Source organism: Rattus norvegicus, chromosome 10, assembly GCF_036323735.1.
Source record: "Rattus norvegicus strain BN/NHsdMcwi chromosome 10, GRCr8, whole genome shotgun sequence".
Classification (NCBI taxonomy): Eukaryota; Metazoa; Chordata; class Mammalia; order Rodentia; family Muridae; genus Rattus; species Rattus norvegicus.
Genome location: NC_086028.1, coordinates 23,033,015 through 23,055,692, shown reverse-complemented (window position 1 = coordinate 23,055,692; position 22,678 = coordinate 23,033,015). Strand labels below are relative to the sequence as shown.

The following is a 22,678-nucleotide window of genomic DNA, read 5'->3' as shown; positions in this document are numbered from 1 at the left end:
TTAGGGAAAGATAAAGTGCGCAGGATTAGAAACTTCCTACCATTTTTCGAAGCTATACAATTTTGAATTTTTAATGCTAATTTTGACTGACATGACATACTAAGTGACAGAAAAAGAAAACAAATCTCCCCAAGTATCTCATGGGATCAGATATTACACTAATGGGCAATTTGCAGTTTTGCCCATAAGTAAATAAATTTTGAAATATCAGAGAACTTTGGGGAATGACATGTGTCTTCTGAAATCATTGCCCTTTGTCACGAGAGGGCCCATCTAATGAGAGGTGCTGTGTCGCACCAGAGAAAGCAGTTGGTTGCACATCAAACTGAATGTAGAATGATAGGGATCGCTGAAGATTTGCCAGGCTGCCAGTGAATTGGTTTTTCGTGTCCTCAGGGATAGACTGCCCTGTGAGAATTTGAACCTATCAGTTAGCTGTCAAATTTCATTTGACACCTCATCCAAAATTTAAAAGGGGCCCGCCATCTGAAGTCAGGGATGCTCTGGGAGGAAGGAAAAGGCTCTTTCTTTCCAGCCTAGCAGGATTGAAGCTGCCAAGTGCTTCAACTGAGGGCAGCAGGCTAGCAACCCTTCCCAGAACAACCTTCACAGACTCTATGGCTTCCTATGTAAGCAATTCTTTCTCAGCTTCTAAACTCATTTTTTCTCTCCTTCCTTTTTTCTTTTTTCTTTTTCTTTCTTTTTTTTTTAGACAGATGTCCCCCCAGAGGCATAGAATCCCTGAGGGGATATTTAGTACAACTTGCAAAACTGCCACTGTATTGCTACCCAACAGAGGTGACAACTCATAACTCAGAGGTTACTTAATACAACTGAGTTTTCCCTTCTCTTCTTTAGGATCTCTCTCTCTCTCTCTCTCTCTCTCTCTCTCTCTCTCTCTCTCTCTCTCTCTGCCCCAAATTTAAATTTCTCACATGTTATTTTCCTTTCTATAAAATGCAACATATACATTATTTTTTCGGGAGTGAATAAAGTTCATTCTAAAGGCAGTTCCACAAATCCTGCAAGTGTGCTCTGTACTGGAAATGTTTGCACCCTTGGATGGGAGCTTCTCCCTAAAGCCTCTGTTTCCCGTGCCCCCACTCACTGGTCTCTAGCTAACTGATTTAAATGGCTTATTGGAGGGAAAGCTTTTACAAGTTGGAAACGAACCGCCTTGAGACAAGGACCCCTTGATGGATTTGTGATTGACCTCTTGATTATCTGAGGCCATCTGAGGATATTAAAAGAGCACCAAGAGATATGTTAGCTGCAGTCAGTCTGCTGCTCCTCCCTTTGCTTCCCCTTCACACAGACTGGTTCATCAAAGGACATTTACAATGACTCATTTCAGAGATCCTGGCTTCAAAGTCAGGCTTTATTTTAAAAGAGGAAAAAAATACTAAAGTCTCCCCCTAACTCTTTAGGGCCAAAAAGGAATGATATATATCTCATCCTCTAATTGTCATTTCTATGTTCACTCTGAGCAGGAAAGAAAAGAGATAGACGCATAAGCACATATGTAGAGGAATCGGTTGAATACAGTAAAGGAAACAGCCCCCACTTTTGTCTCATCCCACCATCATTTCCATAAGTTTCTTTGGGATAGTCGTCACCATCAAACCTGGATGCTTAGCAAACTACAGAGGGTGTACAAAGGTTTTAATTTAAACATTAGCTCCTTAGGTAAATGAAGCCCGGTTCCTGCCTTTGCAATCTAATTCACACAGGGCCAATTTTATTCTTGTTCCATTATTTCATCCCATTTCTGTGATCACAAGTCTCCCTTTGAAGTTGGTTGGAACTCTGAGAGCAGAAAGAGTCCCCGGGTCTCAGAGTGAAATGTGTAATAGATCTGTAGCCTCTCAGCCTAAAGGCTTGCTCCCTCTCCCTCACTCTCCTTTCCCCTGGGGTCTTCCTCTGGGATTTGGGGGAACTCCTCAAGTTGACTTACATTTCAACTCTCTGAATGAGAGGCATTTTAATTGAGCAATGCACCATGGGCACAAAACACAGCAATGCACCATGGACACAAAACGCATTGAAGTTGGGCTTTCTTTAGGTTATATTTTAGACGGATTTCCTTTAAAAATAACATAAAAATATACGACCGAAATAAACACAAATTTTCTCATTCTTTGTGATTTTTTTTAAAGAAAGTTGTTGCAGTGCAAAGAGGCCACAGAGTTAGCCTCTAACACATTTCTACGAACAGAGATGAGCAGTATGCCTCACCCTCCTTTAGTCTTGTGTTGAGACTGGCGAACCGTAACACAATAGGTAAGACTACCAGACAGCGGAGAGATATTATCCTCCCATCAACACATACACTGCTCATGGCTACAGGCTCTCACAACATATTCTTATGAAACAACTATAAGGGCTCCAGTCAAAGAATAGCATAAAAGAAAATCACTGTCTTAACTTGGGGAATAGGTTACAAACTGATCCAGTTTGCCCAGATCTGAGGGAATTCTGGAGCTTTCAAGAGCTGTCTCGGGCAGAAAGTTTTTCATTGTAGTCTGGAAAGCAAAATCAAGAAACAGCTGTTGCATCCTTACTCTTGGTCCCCATTTGTCCTAGTTAGGGTTTCACTGCTGTGAACAGACACCATGACCAGGGCAACTCTCATAAGGAGAACATTTAGTTGGGACTGGCTTACAGGCTCAGCGGTTCAGGCCATTATCATCAAGGCAAGAGCATGGCAACATCTAGACTACATTGTCTCGGAGGAGCTGAGAGTTTTACATCTTCATCTGAAGGCTGCTAATAGAAGACTGACTTGCAGGCAGCCAGGGTGAGGATCTTATAGCCCACACCCACAGTGACACACCTACTCCAACAAGACCATACCTTCTAATCTAGTGCCATGAGAACTCCCTGAGCTGAGCATACACAAACCATCACACCATTCTTTTTCTTCTTTTCTACTTTTTTCCTATATCAAGTGGATAGGAATAGAAGCTTCAAAGCTGATGGTAAGAGACCAGATGCACTTAGAAAGTCACTTATGCTTGGGTCACATATACTGGAATGAACACAGTGTAAAATTTTGATTACTTTCAGAGTGTCCATATGTGGACCAGGCGGCAGTAAGTGTCTGGTATGGGTACTAGCGCCTCATTTTGTTCCATGCACACAATATGCTCAGCCCTTCACGTTAATTCCCAAGCCCTGAAGACAGTCACATGGAGCTCAAGAATTAGATCAGAAATGGATGGCCAATCTACTCATGGCCTAACAGACTCAGAGTAATAGCCCTTGACCAAGTTTCAGCAAGAAAGGTTGCTTCTTTATATATAATTTTCAAGTATGTCCCAGTGATTGTGACACAATGACTTAAAATAGAATAGTCTAAAACATTTCCCAGATTCCCTTTGGCATTCCTCAGTGAGCTTCCAGGTCTCCCACAGCTCTAAGACCCTAGAATTAAACTCTAGAAACTGCCTATTTTTCATCTCTCCTTGAAAATGTGCGTCGTTTCATCCATTTAATCGCTGAAATACTTCCTACTTAAAACATGTCAAAAGTGTAAGCCTAACCAGTTTACTCTGATTGTAAATCAAGTGCCTCCTCCAATATGCCTTTCTGAATTGGGAAAAATGGGGCTCTTACGGATCAATATGTGGCATTCTGCATGTTGTGATCAATTAGTGATTAAGTGCAAACGGTTTAGCTTAATTTGCTTTGAAAAGCTGTGCTTGAGCTGATAAAGTGTAGAAGCGTTTCTGAGATGAGATACAAGGAACAGATGTTTAGTATAAAATATTGATAGCACAGAGCAGAGATAAGCTTGGTATTTAATTTGTCTTAATATTTCCATTGCTACAAATTCAACAGCTTTTATCTAACCGGGTAATTACAACTTCGTTTCCCCCCCTTGGCAAAAGATAAGATAGACATTTTTTTTTCAGTTTTCTGTCATATTTAAACTCTTTATGTTTCCCTTCTGTGTTCCCTTTTTCTCCCCTGGGCTGGGTACTGGTTGTTTTTTTTTGTTTGTTTGTTTGTTTTTTTGTTTGTTTGTTTTTGTTTTTTTTTTGTTTTTTTTGTTTTTTTGGTTTCAATGGCCATCTTCACTTCAGAGATCAGAAAATTTGTTTGGGAAAGTTGGTATTTTTCCTACCTTGGAGTTTTTAGGGTGCTGAGCCATGTGACCCCCCAGGAAATGAATGGCATATTAGGATAAAGTTGACTGTTTTTGTATGTTTACAGTGTGCATATGTGAAGGAAGTTTAGAAGATTATTGCTTTTTGCTGTGTGTTTTCTCTCCAGTATCATTCACATTTTGTAGTAGTCTCTGCCCCATGTGGGTGATGTCCAATCTAGCAGTGCAGGAATGGGTTCGTATCCTTTGCCACTAAAATCTTACAGCAAGAAAGAAGTATTATGGGAGATGTTGTAAAATCCCAGCAGTGGCATCTTAAGATACCCAGGAAGACAGGGTCCCCTTTGGAGATTCTTAGTTTCGCAGCTGAAATAATTTAAGAAGAACAGAAACAGAAGCCCAAGGGCAAGAAATGGACTCAAGTAGAAGCTTGAGGACAGTGTGTTAGAATTTAAAAGGAAAACCTCAGGGCAAGCAAGCTGTAGATCCTGTAACTGCCTGGAAGGAAAGAGGAGAGTAGAGAAGAAACAAAAGCTATTCTGCCTGAGCAGAGGCAGTGTGGAGGTCAGCCAGTGGGCAGGCTGCCACAGTGAGGAGGGCAGTGTTAGCAAGAGGAAGAAAGCCGAGACCTTAGTAAGGGCCTTTAAATGAGTGCTTAGGCTGTGCCAAGCAAAACTATTAAAGAGAGAAGGAAAGGAAGGAAGGAAGGAAGGAAGGAAGGAAGGAAGGAAGGAAGGAAGGAAGGAAGGAAGGGAAGGAAAGAAGAAAGGAAGGAAGAAGGAAGGAGGGAGGGAGAGAGGGAGGAAGGAAGGAAGTTGAAAGACAGGAGAAGAAAAAGAAATAGGAACACCTTTTTGAGTTTTGCTCAGAAAGGTGTCCTGTGCAGACCCAGCTAAACATGCTGAGGGTCCTAGGGACAGCACTCTGGGAGCTGAAATTCTGGGAAGGAAAATTACACTAGTTAAGGTAATCTTACTTCCTGGGGATGCTTTCTGAGCCAAGTCTCAGAGCTGTCCTACTAGATTAGCCCATAAGGTTGGGGAACGGGGCGTATCTCCATTGAGAGTTTCCATTCTTTACAAGTTCATTTAAGAGCCTTGGCTAGATAACAGGGTTGGTCATGTGAGTTCCTTTGCTGGAGGGCCAGCTGTGTTCCAAGATGATACAACTGTGATACCCTACTTCCTGTTGAAGGGAAGGGGATTGAGGCTGGGTGGATAAACAGGCCAAGGTAAAAGGTTTACAATAGCCAGTAACCCATAAGTTGTACATAGCAGTTCTCTTCATACATCATTAGTGCCTTGTAAATACATTTCTGTGTAATGGGAAGAAAGTCTAAGTAATTGTTTTCTTAAATAGGAAAACATCAGACTTCTTACAGTAGTATATGAAGGCAGATCTCCAGAAAGACGCACCCTAAAACAAAACCACAAGAGAACTTTGCACATTGATGTCACTACTTCATGCCTATGGGGCACATAACCCAAGGGAAAACTAAGAGAAATTAAGCAGACAGTCTGTAAGTTTGAGGACATGTATTGGTCCTCTTGAAAATAAAACAAAACAAACAAACAAAGAAACAAAACCAGAGAGTTCACTTCTGGACTTTGAGGATGAGGAATGATGGATCCAACACTGTCTCTACACCCAGGAAGCAACCTACTGAATGATACAATGAGGTGGGGAGAGGCAGAATCACCTTAAGTCTTCCGATTTATCATGTTAACAAATTCGAGCCTTCGTTGAAATCTTCTCAGAATTGTCAAGGCAGGATACCTGAGATGGAAATGATCAGAGTCAGTGCACAGAGGATGGGACTGGAAACACGTGTATAATTCCTGTCCTGAGAAGCTGAGACAGGATGAACTGGTTTCGACATAGTCTAACCTAGTCTACACTGGGAGATCCTGTGCCATAGCTGTCCTATTGTGCTCCAAATAAATCCATACTTAAGCTCCCTCTCGATTTCAGATGAGGTAATAGTTTATGAAGGAGTGGTATACGTCACACATGACTGTTGAAATTGACGCAGAATGGGGTCAACTATGCAAAGAACTAAAGAGAAAGGGAGGAAAGAAGGGAAGGAGGGAGGGAGGGAGAAGAGAAAAAGCAGCAGGAAGATTTGAAAAACCTAGAGTTTAGCCGGTCAGACGAAAGACTCAGTGGATAAAAGTGCTTATCGTGCAAAGCTATAGTAAGTTTGATTCTGAAACATAGGTGGAACCAACTCCTGAATATTGTTCCCTGCTCTACATGCTACATGCGTGCACATGCACAGTCACACACACACACACACACACACACACACACACACACACACACACACACACACACCCTTCCTTTTTAAGAATGTGGCTGAGTTTGGATACAAATAGGAGGTCCTTCTGCCCGCAGAAAAAAGCTGTGTCCATCTTTTTGACCACCTTTCTTCATAGGTCTAAGCACTCATAGAAAGAGGTTAAGCAATCACCTTGGTGAGGCATTTTCTCTTTTAAAGAACCCAAATAAACAACTTTCAGATCCTCTTGAAGCAGTTTGCAAGCTTAAGTGCCACATCTCCATTTCCAAAGAGAGTATCAGCTTCATATTTGCATAAGTAAAAGGCTCAGTTAGATGGCTTTTGAAGAACAAAGGCACATTCTGCCTAAAGAAACACAGCATTGAAGTTCCCCCACTCTTGAGAGTTAGAAACCACTTAGCTGCCTTTTATCATCCCATTTCCCCCTTCCCAGCCCCGCCCTGACTCTGCCTCCCTGAGTTCCCATCCACAAAGGTTTCCAAAATCACAGTGTCATCAGACACCAGGACCCTTGAAGCATTGACAATACCTGCTAAGCCTGTTCTCTCTGCTCTTTGGTTGCCTGAACTCTAATGAGGTGCAAAAGGCTGGCTTAACAGTAAGCGGCTCCCACCCTCATATTCTGTAATGTACAATTATGAGGCTGACAGAGAGGGGCAATGTCAGGGGTGCACTTGTTTTCAAGGAGCCGTCAGAATATTATGCCGTGTACACTGTACGGTAATTACAGTTGGAGCGGAACAGTGTTGACTCAGACGGGTGCTATATCACCTTAAAATTCCCTCTGAATGTTCAAATAGAGATCGCTGATCTCTTCGTGGCCCCTTTGTATTTGCAGCATACAAAAAACGGTTATGTTGGCTCTCTCATTTAACCCTCCAGTCCTGCTCTGCTATAATCAGTGTTCTAACTTATACATGGAAACAGAGGTTCAGCACATAACCTAGCAGGAACGCGAATCACATGACTCCCGTTCTTCTGCCCTCAACATCTACAATAGACAGTATTTTCAGGTTATAGTATGTTTGCCAGATAAAAGTATGGTTTTTGACAAATACAATTAAGAGACTTTTAGTTGTCCCTAATCAAGAAAAGATTGTATGTACAGAGCATTTGTGTATGTGTGGGAAGTCAGGAGATACCAGATGTATAGAGCATCTGTAATTAAGCCATGTTGTATCATTAAGCATGTGATACAATTTCACAGGGGTCCTTGTGAATTTCAGGATTATTTTCGAATCTCTTGTTATTTAATGACTCTGCATGTTATAAAATTCTATATCATTCATATACTTGTTCTTTAAAAATATATGCCTACCCTTTTAATGCACCAAGTCAATTGTCTCATCATTGCTAAAGTGTTGTAAGTTTGTACATAATAAATTTTAGCTCTGAACACATTTGGCAACTATTAACTAGAGGGATTGTTGTGTCTTCGATATCCTATGGGAATTGGTATTCCTACCTATTTAAGCTAAATGGGGTCTATCTGAGTCAAATTAAATTAACTTTTAAAGATATCAATACTCGAAACAGTAGTACTTTAAGATGCCCGATTAATTGAACTGTGCATGGTAAAGTATAAAAATTGAACCTAAGACTTTTTAAAATTGTAATCTGAAATCAGGGGCTGTCCAGCCAAAAGCAATCTACAGATTCAATGCAATCCCCATCAAAATTCCAACTCAATCCTACATAAAGTTAGAGGGAGTGATTTGCAAATTCATTTGGAATAACAAAATACCCCGATGGTGTTGACTATTCCCATCAATAAAAGAACTTCTGGGGAATCACCATCCCTGACCTCAAGTTGTATTACAGAGCAATTCTGATAAAAACTGCATGGTATTGGATCAAAGACTGGCTGGTAGATCAATGAAATAGAAATGAAGACCCAGAAATGAACCTACATACCTATGGTCACTCGATTTTGACAAAGGAACTAAAACCATACAGTGGGAAAAGGACAGCATTTTTAACAAATGGTGCTGGTTCAACTGGTGGCCAGCATGTAGAAGAATGCAAATTGATCCATTCTTCTCTCGCTGTACAAAGCTCAAATCCAAGTGGATCAAGGATCTTCACATAAAACCAGACACACTTAAATTAATAGAAGAGGAAGTGGGGAAGAGCCTTGAATACTTGGGCACTGGGGAAATTTTCCTGATCAGAACATCAATGGATTATGCTCTAAGATTAACAATAGACAAATTCAACCTCATTAAATTGCAAAGATTCTGGAAGGCAAAGGACACTGTCATTAGGACAAAACAACAACCAACATATTGGGAAAAAAAGTCTTTACCAATCCTACATCCGATAGAGGGCTAATATCTAACATATACAAAGAACTCAAGAAGTTAGACTCTAGAGACTCAAATAAACCTATTAAAAATGGGCACAGAATTGAACAAAGAATTCTCAGTTGAGGAATACCAAATGGCTGAGAAGCAACTAATGAAATGTTCAACATCCTTAGACATCAGGGAAATGCAAATCAAAACAATCCTGAGAGTCCACCTCACACCAGTCAGAATGGCTAAGATCAAAAAATCAGGTGGTAGTCTATGCTGGTGAGGATGTGGAGAAAGAGGAACATTCCTCCATTGTTGGTGGGCTTGTAAGCTGGTACAACTACTCTGTAAATCGGTCTGGTGGTTGCTCAGAGAATTGGACATAGTACTACCTGAGGACCCAGCTATACCTAGCTAGGACCAGCTAGGACCCTGGGCATAGCATATTACCCAAAAGATCTCCAACATATAGCAAGGACACGTGCTCCACTATGTTCTTAGCAGACTTATTTATAATAGCCAGAAGCTGGAAAGGACCCAGATATCCTTCAATGAAGGAACGGATATAGAAAATGTGGTGCATTTACACAATGGAGTACTAATCAGCTATTAAAAACAACGACTTCATGAAATTCTTATGCAAATGGATGGAATTATAAAATATCGTCCTGAGTAAGGTAACCCAGTCACAAAAGAACACAAATGGTAGGCATTCACTGATAAATGGATATTAGCCCAAAAGTTAGGAATTCTCAAGATTCAATTCACAGACCATATGAAACTCAAGAACAAGACCAAAATCTGGATCCTTCTGTCCTTCTTAGAAGGCGGGAAACAAAACAGTCACAGAAATACAGGATCAAAGAATGGAGCAGTGACTGAAGGAAAGGCCATCCAGAGATTTGCAGTCACCAAACACAGTCACAATTGTTGATGTCAAGAAGTGCTTGCTGATAGGAGCCTGGTATGATTTCTCCTGAGATGAGGATGCTTGTAGCTAACCACTGGACCAAGCACATGGATCCCAATGGAGGAGTTAGAGAAAGGACTGAAGGATCTGAAGGGGTTTGCAACCCCATAGGAAGAACAATGATATCAACCAACCAGAGCCCACCAGAGCTCCCAGAGACTAAACAACCAACTATTGAGTACACATGGAGGGACCCATCCAGCTGCATATGTAGCAGAGGACGACCTTGTCAGGCATCGATGGGAGGAGAGACCCTTGGTCCTGTGAAGGCTCAATGCTCCAGTGTAGGGAATGCTGGGGCAGTGAAGTAGGAGTGGGAGTGTGGGAGGAGGAGCATCCTCAGAGAAGCAGGGGGAGGGGATATAAGAGAGGGGAGAACCAGTAAAGGGGATAACAATTGAAATGTAAATACATAAAATATCCAATAAAAAAAGAAAAAGAAATCAGGGGCTGATGATATGGCTTAGCCAGTAAAGTGCTTGTCACACAAGTGTTAGTTTCTGAGTTGAAATCGTCAAACACACATAAAGTTGAGGTTATAATGTGTTTTTATCCCATCATCTATAATGTGATATGGGAGGCAGTGATGGGAACAGAGCCCCGAAGCTCACAATCCTGGAATCCTGCCCTAAGGAGGCACAAAAGACTGAATTTGGAAAGCAAAGACCTACAGAGAAAGTTTCCCTTTGATCTTTAAGGCACCCGAACTGACATACTCATGTGCACACAAACATGTATATACTTACATACCCTCAGAAATAAATGAGTACAGATTTCTAAGAAAAATCAGATTGTATGTACAATGAATAAAAGCATGGCTTGTTTCCTCTTTATTTTAAAAGAATAATAAAAGTGGTTCCTTTTATGGAAAATTAAATTTCATATTTCTGGAACTATCAAACAGTGGATTCACACCTCTTTTTTAGATAATGCCATTTGCTTCCATAAGAGCCCATTATTAACCTCATCTCCTCCAATGAACAATATTAATATTAATGCCTGATTATCCTGTCTTGAGAATGTATCACCAAAACTGCCTGAAAAAGTTGACGGTATATTTATTTAGCGAAGAATAAAGCATTTCCAGTGCCTCCCCAGAAGTCAGAGTTAAAGGTACTTTCTTAAATTTATTTGCGAATGTGTTCCAAATGACTCTTCCTTGTTTCTGCTTTGGTGAGAAATTTCTCAAGTGAAATTTCAAGTGAGTGGAGGACGAGGCTGCCGCCAGCGTCTTTGACTTTGGCAATGAAAAATTGACTTGAGTTTTCAGTATTCTAAAACGGTGACTCTGGAAGTGTGCCGTGCAGCCTCCTTCAACAAAATGGATAGGGATCCATTAATTAGATATTATTATTAATGTCATACTCAGATGCGCACTGGAGAGCGGGAATAGAGCTGGGGTCAGGACCTCTGGCTTTGTGATATATGGACAGCCCTTATAAATTCCTTATAAAAAATACTTCTTACCTGGTGGCACGCTATATTAAAAAGATAGCGAATGATTAAGAGCTAGAAAGTGGGCACAAGGATTGGGTTTGTTGGCTTCGTTGTTTGGTCTTATTTTGTTTGTTTGGAAAAGTGGCAAGAAATTCCTGAAAGACTCCTCAGGTTTGGGAATCTCACAATATGAAGAAAGTCATGGGAGTCTTACATTTTTCAAGACTTACAGCAATTTCTCAGGGATCTTGATTACTGGTCTTGATTTAAGCCTATTCGAGCCAGGCAGAGGAAGAGACTTTCCCTTTGTCTATTATTTTACTGGGCAAGAACAGAGCTCCCAAAAGGTTTATGCCCCATGCTCTTCTAACCTCAAACAAGAGAATCTGGTCTGGGTTCAGAAAAGTTCAAGCCTGTTGACACTCTTAAGAGTTTGTTTTTCTAATACAACTCAAGGGTCTTGAACATGCAAAGGTGTTCAGTATTTAGGTTTTATTATTTTATATTATTTTGGAAAAGGAGGTACAAAAATACTTAAAAAAAATTCTGCTTCGCTCCTTCAGAGCATACACTTCTATCGCATAAGGCTGTGCCTTTTCAGTTCCTGGGGCTCAGGTAGAAATACTTTTTATCGAGTCTCAGAATCCTCCTGACTGATTACGAGTCTTCCCCTTCTGTAAACAGAGCCTTTTCTTCCATGTAAGAATAGCTACGTGCCGCCATCTTGCCTAGCCTGTTACCTATTGTTTTCATGTCCAGTTGCTTTGGAACGAATAAATATTTACTCTCTAACTGAAGGTCTGTGTGACAAGCTTTTCCTGTTTCTGTGCGTGGCTGACTAATTTTTGCCTAGGATGAGGAAGCAAGGGTAACTCATGAAAAGAGCTCGGAGCTCTTCCCTTACAAGTGCTCAGTACTTGGTGCATCTCTATCAGCATCTCATGGGTTCTTTCCGTAGAAAATTCCTTTGCCCCATATGTAGAGCTGGAAGAGCAACAGAGTAATACAGATGCTCGCCTGTGTGTGTGTGTATGCGCGCGCGTGCGCGCGCATACACACACACACACACACACACACACACACACACACACACACACACACACAGAGGCATAAACACTCAGCCCTTACTTTTATCATCTCTTTAAAATGTGATTTCCCCCCCCTCAGTGGCTTGCATTCCTTGTACTCCTGACTACTTTTCCAAGTAGTAATCAAAACCGGTAATGTTTCCTTTTGTTTCTTTTTGGGGGAAGGATCCCAGCCCAAATCCTAATCATGCTTTTAATGACACACTGGTCTTTTTCAACGGTTTCTCTGACGGCATCCCTGCCCCCTGCCCATCTTCTGCAGTTCCTTGCAGACCTCTATTGCTGATCCTCATTTCAAAAGTTTTTCTCCACTTCCCTCCTCCTGCCTGGATTTACAGCTTTCATTTCCATTTTTCTTTCCCACAAATTCCAATTAAATAGTCATTTCCAGCTTTAAAAAATGATGGAGTGATTGCATAAACGAATTAATAAGAAGAGAACTTGCTGTCATCCAACGGACCAGAATTCTGCTCTTAATACCCACATCAGGTGTCTTGAAATGCTCTGTGACTCCAGCCTCTGCTTATCCTGTGGTCTCCATGGGCATCTGCACTCATGTTCACATTCTCTCCCTCTCCCTCTCTCTCTCTCTCTCTCTCTCTCTCTCTCTCTCTCTCTCTCTCTCTCAATCTCTCTCTCTCTCTCTCCCCTCCCCTCCCCCCCTCTCTCTCCCCCTCTCTCTCCCTCTCCCCTTCTCTCTCCCCTCCCCTCCCCCTCTCCCTCTCCCCCTCTGTCTCCCTCTCCCTCTCCCCCTCTCCCCCTCCCCCCTCTCCCCTTCTCCTCCCCTCCCCTCTCCCCCTCCCCTCCCCTCTCTTCTCTCTCCCTTCCCCCTTTCTCTCTCTCACACACAAACATACTCACACACAGTTATATTTAGTTTTAAGACAAAAAAAAACACTTTTCATTTTTAGTTCAAAGATTTATACATTTAAATACTTTAATTTTTTTTGTCCCACAGAAAGATTTAATCCAATGACTTAAAGAAACACCCTTATATTATCTTAGCAACTATGAAACGCATTAGATTTTTGGTCTCCCTCTCTTGCGTATGTATCTAACTCAAGATTACACTCATATTGACTGACCAAGGAAGGGAAGAATTAAGACTTGCTACCCAGTTTTGGGGCTGGGTAACTTGGCTTCTCTGTAGATATAGATTTAATAAATAGATCTATCAGGAGAAAATCTTGCCAGCATCCTTCCTATGCTCAAGTTTGATAATGTAACCCCTCACGAGTTCATAAGCCCTTAAAAAACGTGTACATTTTAGTTGTCCAGTACCTTCCATGGCCAGCTTTTAACAAAAGTGACTAAAACCTTAAGACATTTGAAACTGAACATGGCCATTGTTATAAAACCATTCGGAATAGTTCCACGGTAACAGTACAATCAGTGGCAGATGTCTATTTTCTAATCACCTTACTGTGACTGATCAGTTAAGGAATTATAAAGCCCCACACCCATGTTAAGTAAATGCCAATGAGTCACAGCTGACTTTATTGGTTAAACAGCTCTGAGCCCCAGTGCTGAAGTGTAATAACTTACTCTCCAAGGGTGCACGCCTCTCATTTTTAGTCTCCTGCACTGAAACAACTTGGGGTCATGATTGCCAATTGAAATTTACCAAAACAAACTGCCGTTGCTTTGCAAAGTTACTTTTATGCATTCTTTGCCAGAAAACTCCAGTGTGGGGATAACAAAAGACACAGGAATCGGTTCAATTATACACATTTTTTTTGCCGTTTTTTTTCCCCCCTCAGAGTGTGTATATATACTCTGAGAATAGAAAACTCACACACAGCATGTAACCTTTTCAACTTTCCACAGTTTAAAAAACACACTGCATTGCGTTATTGCATTTCCATGCAACAGGGGACATATTTCAGCCAAAAAGGGCAAACCAGGAAATTTACTCTTGAAATCCAATTTATATAAGCATATGAATAGTATAACTATTCCCATGGAGAGTCTGGTATTCATCTTGAGAACTCTGGGGGACACATGAGAGATTGTCTGTGCAACTTCAATTTAGCCTGTGTTTAAATATAGGAAAGGAATTAGCTTGGTCCTGGAATGGTTTTTATCATCATCATCATCATCATCATCATCATCATCATCATCATCATCATCATCATCATCATCACCATCATCATTATCTTTCTCTCTGGTAAACCATTGTGATCGCCTGTGAACTGCTCAGCATTCTCTCTGCAGACTCAGTGTGACAAGTTGTCTGCAGTGACAGATCTGTGGTAGAGATTGAGCAGCCCTGAATTAATAAAGGTCAGGATTGTCACCAGCAAGAGCGCCCTGTGGCATGCGAGGACTTGCCCCCAGACAAGAGTTGAGAAGGAAAGGTACTTCCAAAGCAGACCCCAAGGCACCTGGACAAGCCGGGGATTTCCTGGGAGTTTTGCAAAGGTGTACTCTGAAGTAATTTTAAGATGCCTCTGTTTCGCCTAGTCTTTCTGCCCTTCATTGCTTGAGAACATTTTGGGTTGCTGAGGATACTAGGGTCGAACATGGAGGGAAGTGACCAAAGAAAAGGAAATGCTTCCCCAACAGTCTTAGGGTTTTCCTGCCTAGGGAGAAAGCAAAAACAGGCTAAGACTAATTAGCAGAAGAAACACATAACAAATTAATTAACCCTGGGTTGATGAACCTTACTTAGAAAGGAAGAGAGAAATGACAGGGAAACTTTTCATCTTTCCATACAATTCAAGGAAGAATGTCAAACATATAGAAATGTGCTTGGATCTAGAGTGTGCAGCCAGAGTCCCTCCTAGACTTTCTCCTGTACCACCACTTTCTCCTGATTGTCTGGTGTCAGTCAGATCCAGGTTGCTACAAAAGGATACCTAGTTGATCAGCCTCTTAAAGGAGGAAGGCTTATTAGGTTATGAGTTTAATGGTCAGAAGTTTCAGCTCATGACCTCTGGTCCCCATTGTTTAGGTGGTGAGGTCATAGATAACAATAAAGGTAGTGCAATGAGTGAACCACTTCCAGGAGTGGGGAAGAAAACACAGAGAGAGGGCTGAGCGAGGTGCAGAAATCCCAGGCTTCCTCTCAAGAGCAGTCCCACACTGATCTAAATCCTTCCAATCATTCCTGCCCTCCTTAAAGTTACACCACTCCCAACAGACCAGAAGTTGGCAAGAAAACTTGAATACAGTTCCTCTGACCTCTTCCAGAAAGGGGTATTTATTTATTGTATTTTCATATTCCTTATCTGAGAACTCAAGACAATATATTTTATCATATTTTTCTCCTCCCAGATACCTACCACCACCTACATACCTAACTTAACGTTATTTCTGAAAGAGAGTATTTATGGCTAGTGCAAAACAAGTCTGTTTTTCTGTTCCTCCTGCACTTATACTGAAAGGTGGGGAATTGGGACCATTATTTCTACGTCTTATGGCTGGGTTTTATAAAGAGGGACTTTCTATATGTACTGCCAAATAAGAGGAAGACAGGTATGGGAAGATTTCTAAGCTACTAACTTAGAGTTTAGAATGTTCACCATGACTAGTGACTATACACTGTGTTATCCCAATGCACTTGAGTCCCCAGAACAAGTTGACTTTGTCCTTAAAAAGCAGCCAAAATGTCTGCCTGTAAGATGAGAAGGTACTGGCTTTTCCCAGTCTTCCTGCCTTCTTTTTTCCCTTCCTATCTGCAGATGTGATCATCTGCGTTTGCATGTATTGCATAACTTGGCTGTTGATTTATCTGCCTGAACCTCTACCATTTTCCAATACATCCATCTGTTAAACAGAATATCTGAGAAGTGGGGTGTAGTGTCTTGTGTTTCTCTTGTGTTTGAGAGTGTTGAACCCTGCTGATTGCTCAGTACAGAGAAGACACAGTTTTTACCTTAATTTTAAACTACTTAGATTTTAGGAAGAAAAGTACATTTTTTTTTACTTCTTCCAATATCTACTTGAGAATTATAAGATAAGATTGTCAGTATTCTTTCATAGTAAATAAAATTATTTAGGATTTATACAGGATTCATGGAAACATATGACAGACTTTCCAGAAACGTGTGTTTTCCAATAAAGCTTTTATTGGTACTGGGTTTGTTTGTTTTCTTGTCCATGGTTTAAGACACATGCCTAGATTTTCTGGCAAGGAGATATTTATTTCTATATTTCTATTCCATTTGTTATATTAAGTCTCTCTATCTCTGTCTCTCTGTCTGTCTCTCTGTCTCTGTCTGTCTCTCTTTCTCTTTGTGTGTCTTCTGTGTGTCTGTGTGTCTGTCTGTTTCTGTGTATTCCCATGTGTTCAATATTCTTGCAGCCACATGATAATGAGAAAATCAGCCTACCAAAATGGTAGCCTCTCTCTTAAAACTGACTCTTAGCCAGTTTCTTTTGTAAGACATAGATGATTTTACCTTTCATGGTGGAGACTAAAAAGTACAAAGAAGCAAACACATTCTCTCCGTTTGATATCTGTGAATGAAATTAGACTAATTAAAGAGAACTATCAACTTGAACTTTCTCCACTTGGAATGCCACATTCCATTGTAGTGTGAAACAAAGTGAAGATACTCCTCAGTGACTTTAAATACAACGCCAGCCCAAAAGCATCCCCAAGAGGTTTTTTCCCCTCCTTCAGCATACTAAGTTCCCAGGAGATGAAGACATTAAAATACTATATCTTTCCCACCTTCATTTTAAAGCTTTTATATTATAGGTAATCATTATCTGAAGATAAGTTGGTTAAGTGGCTTTTGAAATTGGCCGACTGTACCTCTCCTCATAAGTGCTGTAACAAGGCTCTTCCCTTGTGATAATGTCAGCCAGTATTGTTAGTAACTGGCTACCATGTAGTCTTGTGTTAAAAAAAAAAATAGGTAAATAAATTCAGTTTTGTTTCTTGGTAAATACCAAAGCCATTCAAATTCCTGAGTAGTTATAAATTTAAAAATGAAATAAAGTCTGCACCTTCAAACAGTAATTCTTTTCACTGTAATATAGTAAAATTAAGGAATTTTTAATGAGGAAAGATTAAAACTGTAGAATCATCATCTCCTCTTTGTTTTTTCTTATAGATATTAATTGTATTTGCTATATCCAGTAATTTATCACATTATGACGTTGTCACCTGTTTCATTCCATTGTACTTTGCTCATACATCACTCTGTGGTTTTTGTTCCCAGCCTCTAACTGAATTCCTCTGGCCTGGACTTCCCACGATGATGGACCTGTAACGTGTAAGCCAAATCCACCTTTCCTCCACCAATTTCGTATTAGTTTTGATGTTTATCACAGCCATAGAAAACCAATAGATACAATATATATAGTAGGCTTCATAGACGAGCAAAGCTTCAGTATTTGTTTTTTGAAAGGTTGCCTCTTTCCTTGGCTGTTTTTCTGTACTTTCTCGGTGTCTTCACACAATCCCATTTGTCATTCCCGGGACCATTTCTCAAGATATTAGAGTTCTTTCAGAGCCCCATTCTCTGCCTATATATTCAAGGGTTCTTATGGAATTTTTTTTGCACCTTCGGAATCTGGGGTCATGTATTAAAGAATTTAATCAGTTTTGAATTGAATTAATGAGGGATGAGAAATGAGTTTAGTTAAAATTTTCAACATGTAAATACATTTTCATTGCAACATCTATTTAAGAGGCTGGCTTTTTAAATTTTTTTTAAACAATGCATCATTTGGTCCTTCTGTCAAAAATCAGATGGCTAAATCTAATTTTTTTTTCTTCTGAGAATTCTATTTTTACTACATTGTCTGCGCCTCTGTTTTTAGACCAGTATTAGGTCTCTTTTTTTTCTTTAGCTTTGTGGTCTAATTTAAAGTATTTATTGTGGCATCATAGTATCACTCTTCTTGTTTAAGATTGCTTTAGTGATTTGGAATTTGTGTGTGTGTGTGTGTGTGTGTGTGTGTGTGTGTGTGTGTGTGTGTGTACGCGCGCACGCGCACGTCCATATGATTTAAGAATTGTTATTTCTAACTTTGAGACACCACTGAAATTTTGGTCAGAATTGAATTAAGTCTGCAGGTGCAAATTCTCTTGGTAAAGTAGTCAATTTTGTGGTGCTAATTCTACAAATCCATGATCATTGCCCACTCACACATCTAGTGTATTCTTCCATTGGCTTCCATTTTTTAAAAATGTATTCAGTATGACTTTCTTACACCTTTTCAGCTAGCTTTATTCTAAACAATTGTAAAGGCATTATAAATATTACATCTCATTTTTTCTTCACTTCATTGTTGGAAAATATTTTATTGGTATGCAGCCGATTGACTCGTATGTAGCTTTTGTAACCTGCTTTGGTAAAAATGTTTACAAGACTAAAAGATCCCCAATAGCACCTTCAGAATTTTCAGAATGACTTCCAGGAAGGATCATTTAATTTCTTCCTTTCCTATTTGTGTCCCTTTATTTCTTTTTCTTGCTTCCTTGCTCAAGCTAATCCTTAAATCACTACATACAATACACGTGAAGGTTGTGGACACCCTTCCCTTGTTACTGACTTTAGAAGAAATTTGTTTACTTCCTGCCCACTTAGAATCATGCTAGCCATACAATTACCATATATGGTCTTTATATGTATGTTATGTATTTCTTTCTTGTATTTGTACTGTGTTCAAAAGAACTTCCACCATGGAATGTTGATGAATGCAGTAAAAGGCATTCCCTGTATCTGGTGAGAAAATAAATTGCTTACATGTATTTATGTTCTATATCACACCTACTTATTTATGTATGTTGAACAACTTTGCATCATTCATATGTAATATGAATATAGAAATATATTCATATATACAGACACACATACACAAGCACACACACACACCCACACCCACACCCACACACACACACACACATATACAAATATACAACCTGTTGTTGGTAATGATCTTCTAAGTGTGTTCTTGATTTGTTTTCTCAGATATTTTGTTGGTAAAGTTTGCATCTATGTTCATCAGAGAATTTTGTTTATAGCACTGTTTTGAGTCATATCCTTGTCTGGTTTTGGTGACTTCCTAGAATGGGCTTTGAACTGTTCCCTCCTGTTCTATTTCATGGAAACTTGTGCTAAACTTTGATCAAGTTAATCTACTCTCACTTATTCAAAAAAAGTTTTTCCTCAATAGAGGACTTCAGTGACAAACACGCAGATAGATGATGGAGGAAAATAACACATACTTTTTTATCAATATCAACTATATTTGTTATCAATTATTTCAAGCTATTTTATTTGCACACACAAATGCACATACATATAAATATCAGACTACAATTCTAGAGATTGCCAATTACAGACTTTATATTTTAGAGGCTATTTTTATGTCTTAAGAGGAGGCTGTACCATCGCCTATGTTGATAAATATTTTATTGTCTCATTTTAGTCACTGTTCAGTACTTCTATTTTCAACATCATGTTTGAGTATTTTAAGGTTATATCAATGTTGCTGTTATTAATCAAATGCTGGCATTTTTATGACAAACTAATATCATTATGCTTAATTCTATGGTACTTTAAGGTCCTAAGATACATTGACTATAGGGAAAACTTATAATTTTGGTATACTTTGTCTTCTCTGTCTTCTACACTAAAAGGTTAATCTTAGTCTCGTGGTCCTTAGAGTTAATGATCCCATGTCATTTGTTTATTTTTATTTTTTTCATTTGTTTATTTTTAGCATATAGCTTATTTACCACTTTTATGAATTTGCTTTCAGTCAGCTACAAATTAAAATACGAATCTCTTGAACAAACATCCAATACTCTTATTCCTAGAATGCTAACCCAGTGTTGGATTTCTTCTACCCCAGTGTATTTTTCACATAAAATTAACCATCACTCCATATTTTCATCAGTTTTTATCATGTATTCACAGCCTAATACAAAGATGCTGTGTAAAGGCATGAGCAAGACAGAGTTCCATGTAAACTCTGTAAAGAAATGTTATCATTAAGACTCCATATATCACACAAGTGGATGTTTCTTACACTATTTGCTAGAGTTCATTTAATGTCAGAAAAAATGAAGCTATGAAAAAAAAGCCAAAGAAGCTTACACAAAACCAAGCATTAAGATTCATAATTTTTGAAAGGACTAAACATGATCTGTTTCATTATTATCATAAGATCGTAATTGGCTACTAAGCTACAATAAAAAGTAGGGCAGCATTTGGCAGCAGAGTAATCCACTAATGATTGATACAGGAAATAGCAGCAGTCACACTGCTAGAACCCTCGGGTCCTTGGGAGGCAAGTGTGAATAAAAAGCAGACTTAAGAAGCCTGCGTTCTTTTGAGAAAAATCAAAATAAGAGGCCACAGTAGACGCAATTTGCTGTAGCGTAACAGATAATTTTCAAGCCCTTCTAAGTTGCTGATCTCTTTCTTTAACTAAAAAAACTTACAAGGTTAGCAACCAAACACACCACTGTGAAATGGGCCTATGAAGTCTGCAGTGAGAAAATATCTTGGGCTGGTTATTCTAGAAAGTTCCTGGAAAAGTGTCATATGCAAGTATATATCAAGAAACATATTCTGCTCCAATGGTATCAAAAGATCTGCCAAAGTCACTTTGTGGGCTACGTGGCCCAAGGCAAGTGTGAGGTTACTGTCCCTTCGGGAACATTCGGGAACATTTAAGCAGCTTGTGTTGTACAGCTTGCCACACCTTGCAGAGATCTAGGCCTTCTGCTCTCTTCTTTATCTCTCCCCGCTGCCAGTTCAGGTTGTCAGAGATCTCATTTATCCCTTTCTTATTCCAGACAAATACACCCAGCTCTTGCCAGGAGCTGCCTGCCATTAGTAATAACTCATGAGAATTAACAGTGAAAGTCTCTCAGAGACGCCACATGCTAACTGGTAGACTTTACACGGATGAAGCCTTTTGGAGCCATCTTTAGCCAGAGGGAGCACTTGAACTGGACAATAGGGAAACACCTAAAAACAGATCATTGTATAACTCTCGTTACAACTACTACTACTATTACTACTACTACTACTACTACTACTACTGCTGCTGCTGCTGCTGCTGCTGCTGCTGCTGCTGCTGCTGCTACTACTACTATGGCTCACGCAGCATGAAAATAAATCATTGACAATAAGCATATTTAATTGTGATTTTCAGTTCATCCCTTTCGTGCAGTTTTAGATAGATAGTATTGGTGGGCTACCAAGCCGAGTGCTGCCTCTCATCTGGGAAGTCTGGCAGATTACTGGCAAAACAAACAACAAACATTAATTGTTAAATGAAATTTTATTTTAGCCTTTGTGTTTTGTGTTTGCAATATGAGAAAAAATAAATTCTATACCTGCAAGAATGAATAAATTAGTAGACAGATGAGTCTGAGGAATGCAGTTTAATATCCGTGACTCCCACTGGAACAAGGGAGACACTAGGACTGGTAGAGGAGACTTTGTGGGTTAAAGGAGGATTCGAAGGGCATAAAAGTTGAAGGCAGATGCAGGAGTGTAGGAGTGAGCCCTTAGAATTCCGGCGGCTGCTGCTCGGGACATCATAGAGAAGCACTGAGGGATTATTGGCATTGTCTGTAAGAGTAAGGCTGAGGTAAGAGATGGAGAGCAGAGGGTACCAATGGAGGGTGCATTCATACAAATGGAAACGCTCTCTAATATAATGGAATTTTCCACAAATGGTAATGTATAATTAGGCAGGGTTATTGTACATGTAGGCAGCAGTCAGGATGGATGGATATTTTATATATCTACATATGAAGCAGAGGATGCTCTTATCTGGCATCAGTGGGCGGAGAGGCCCTCGGTCTTGTGCAGACTTGATACCCAGCATAAAGAGATGGTAGAGTAGTGAGGCAGGAATGGGAGGGTGGGTGGGGGAGCACCCTCATAGCGGCAAAGTAAAAGGGAGATGGGATGTGGAAGGTTTCAGAGGGGAAACCAGGAAGGGGGACAGCATTCGAAAGGCAAATAAATAAGATAACCATTTAAAAATAGAATTGGAAACTAAAAAACAAAAATTTGAACACTTGTCAAATTATCGCAAAGGCATTTTGAACTTTAGGGTTATGGCTTTGATGTAGTTTCAGTGGGGAAAAATAAAAGCAAAAAAAACCTTCATGTGTATTATTCATTACGGCCAAAAAACACACTGCCAGAAAAATTAAAAATCACTTTTCTCCTACCATCAAGCTATCACCAAAATTGTTCTTGAAGTATTCTAGCGAGAAAATAGTTTTAAATAAACATAAGTAGAAGCTAACCTTAAAGATACAGTTTATTTAATAAGATAGAAAAGAAATGCGATTAGGTTTTATCTCATGGGGACGTGTGTTTATCTTGAAGGATGGGTTTTCAGCGTGTGTGTCTATGTTGGAATTGTGAAAGCCACTAGGAATGAACATAAGGAACCTATGCAGGATGAGAGAGGGAGCATCATTAGCAGGAAGACGCCATCAGCTCACATGACCAAATCTCTGGATCAAGCGGAAAACGCAGTTTATCTTTT

At 39.8% G+C, this 22,678-nt stretch overlaps 1 pseudogene; it reads left to right on the top strand.

Moving 5' to 3' along the window:
* LOC108352072 (uncharacterized) overlaps positions 1 to 22,678 on the top strand; it is a 2,585,468-nt pseudogene that overhangs the window by 1,529,160 nt on the left and 1,033,630 nt on the right.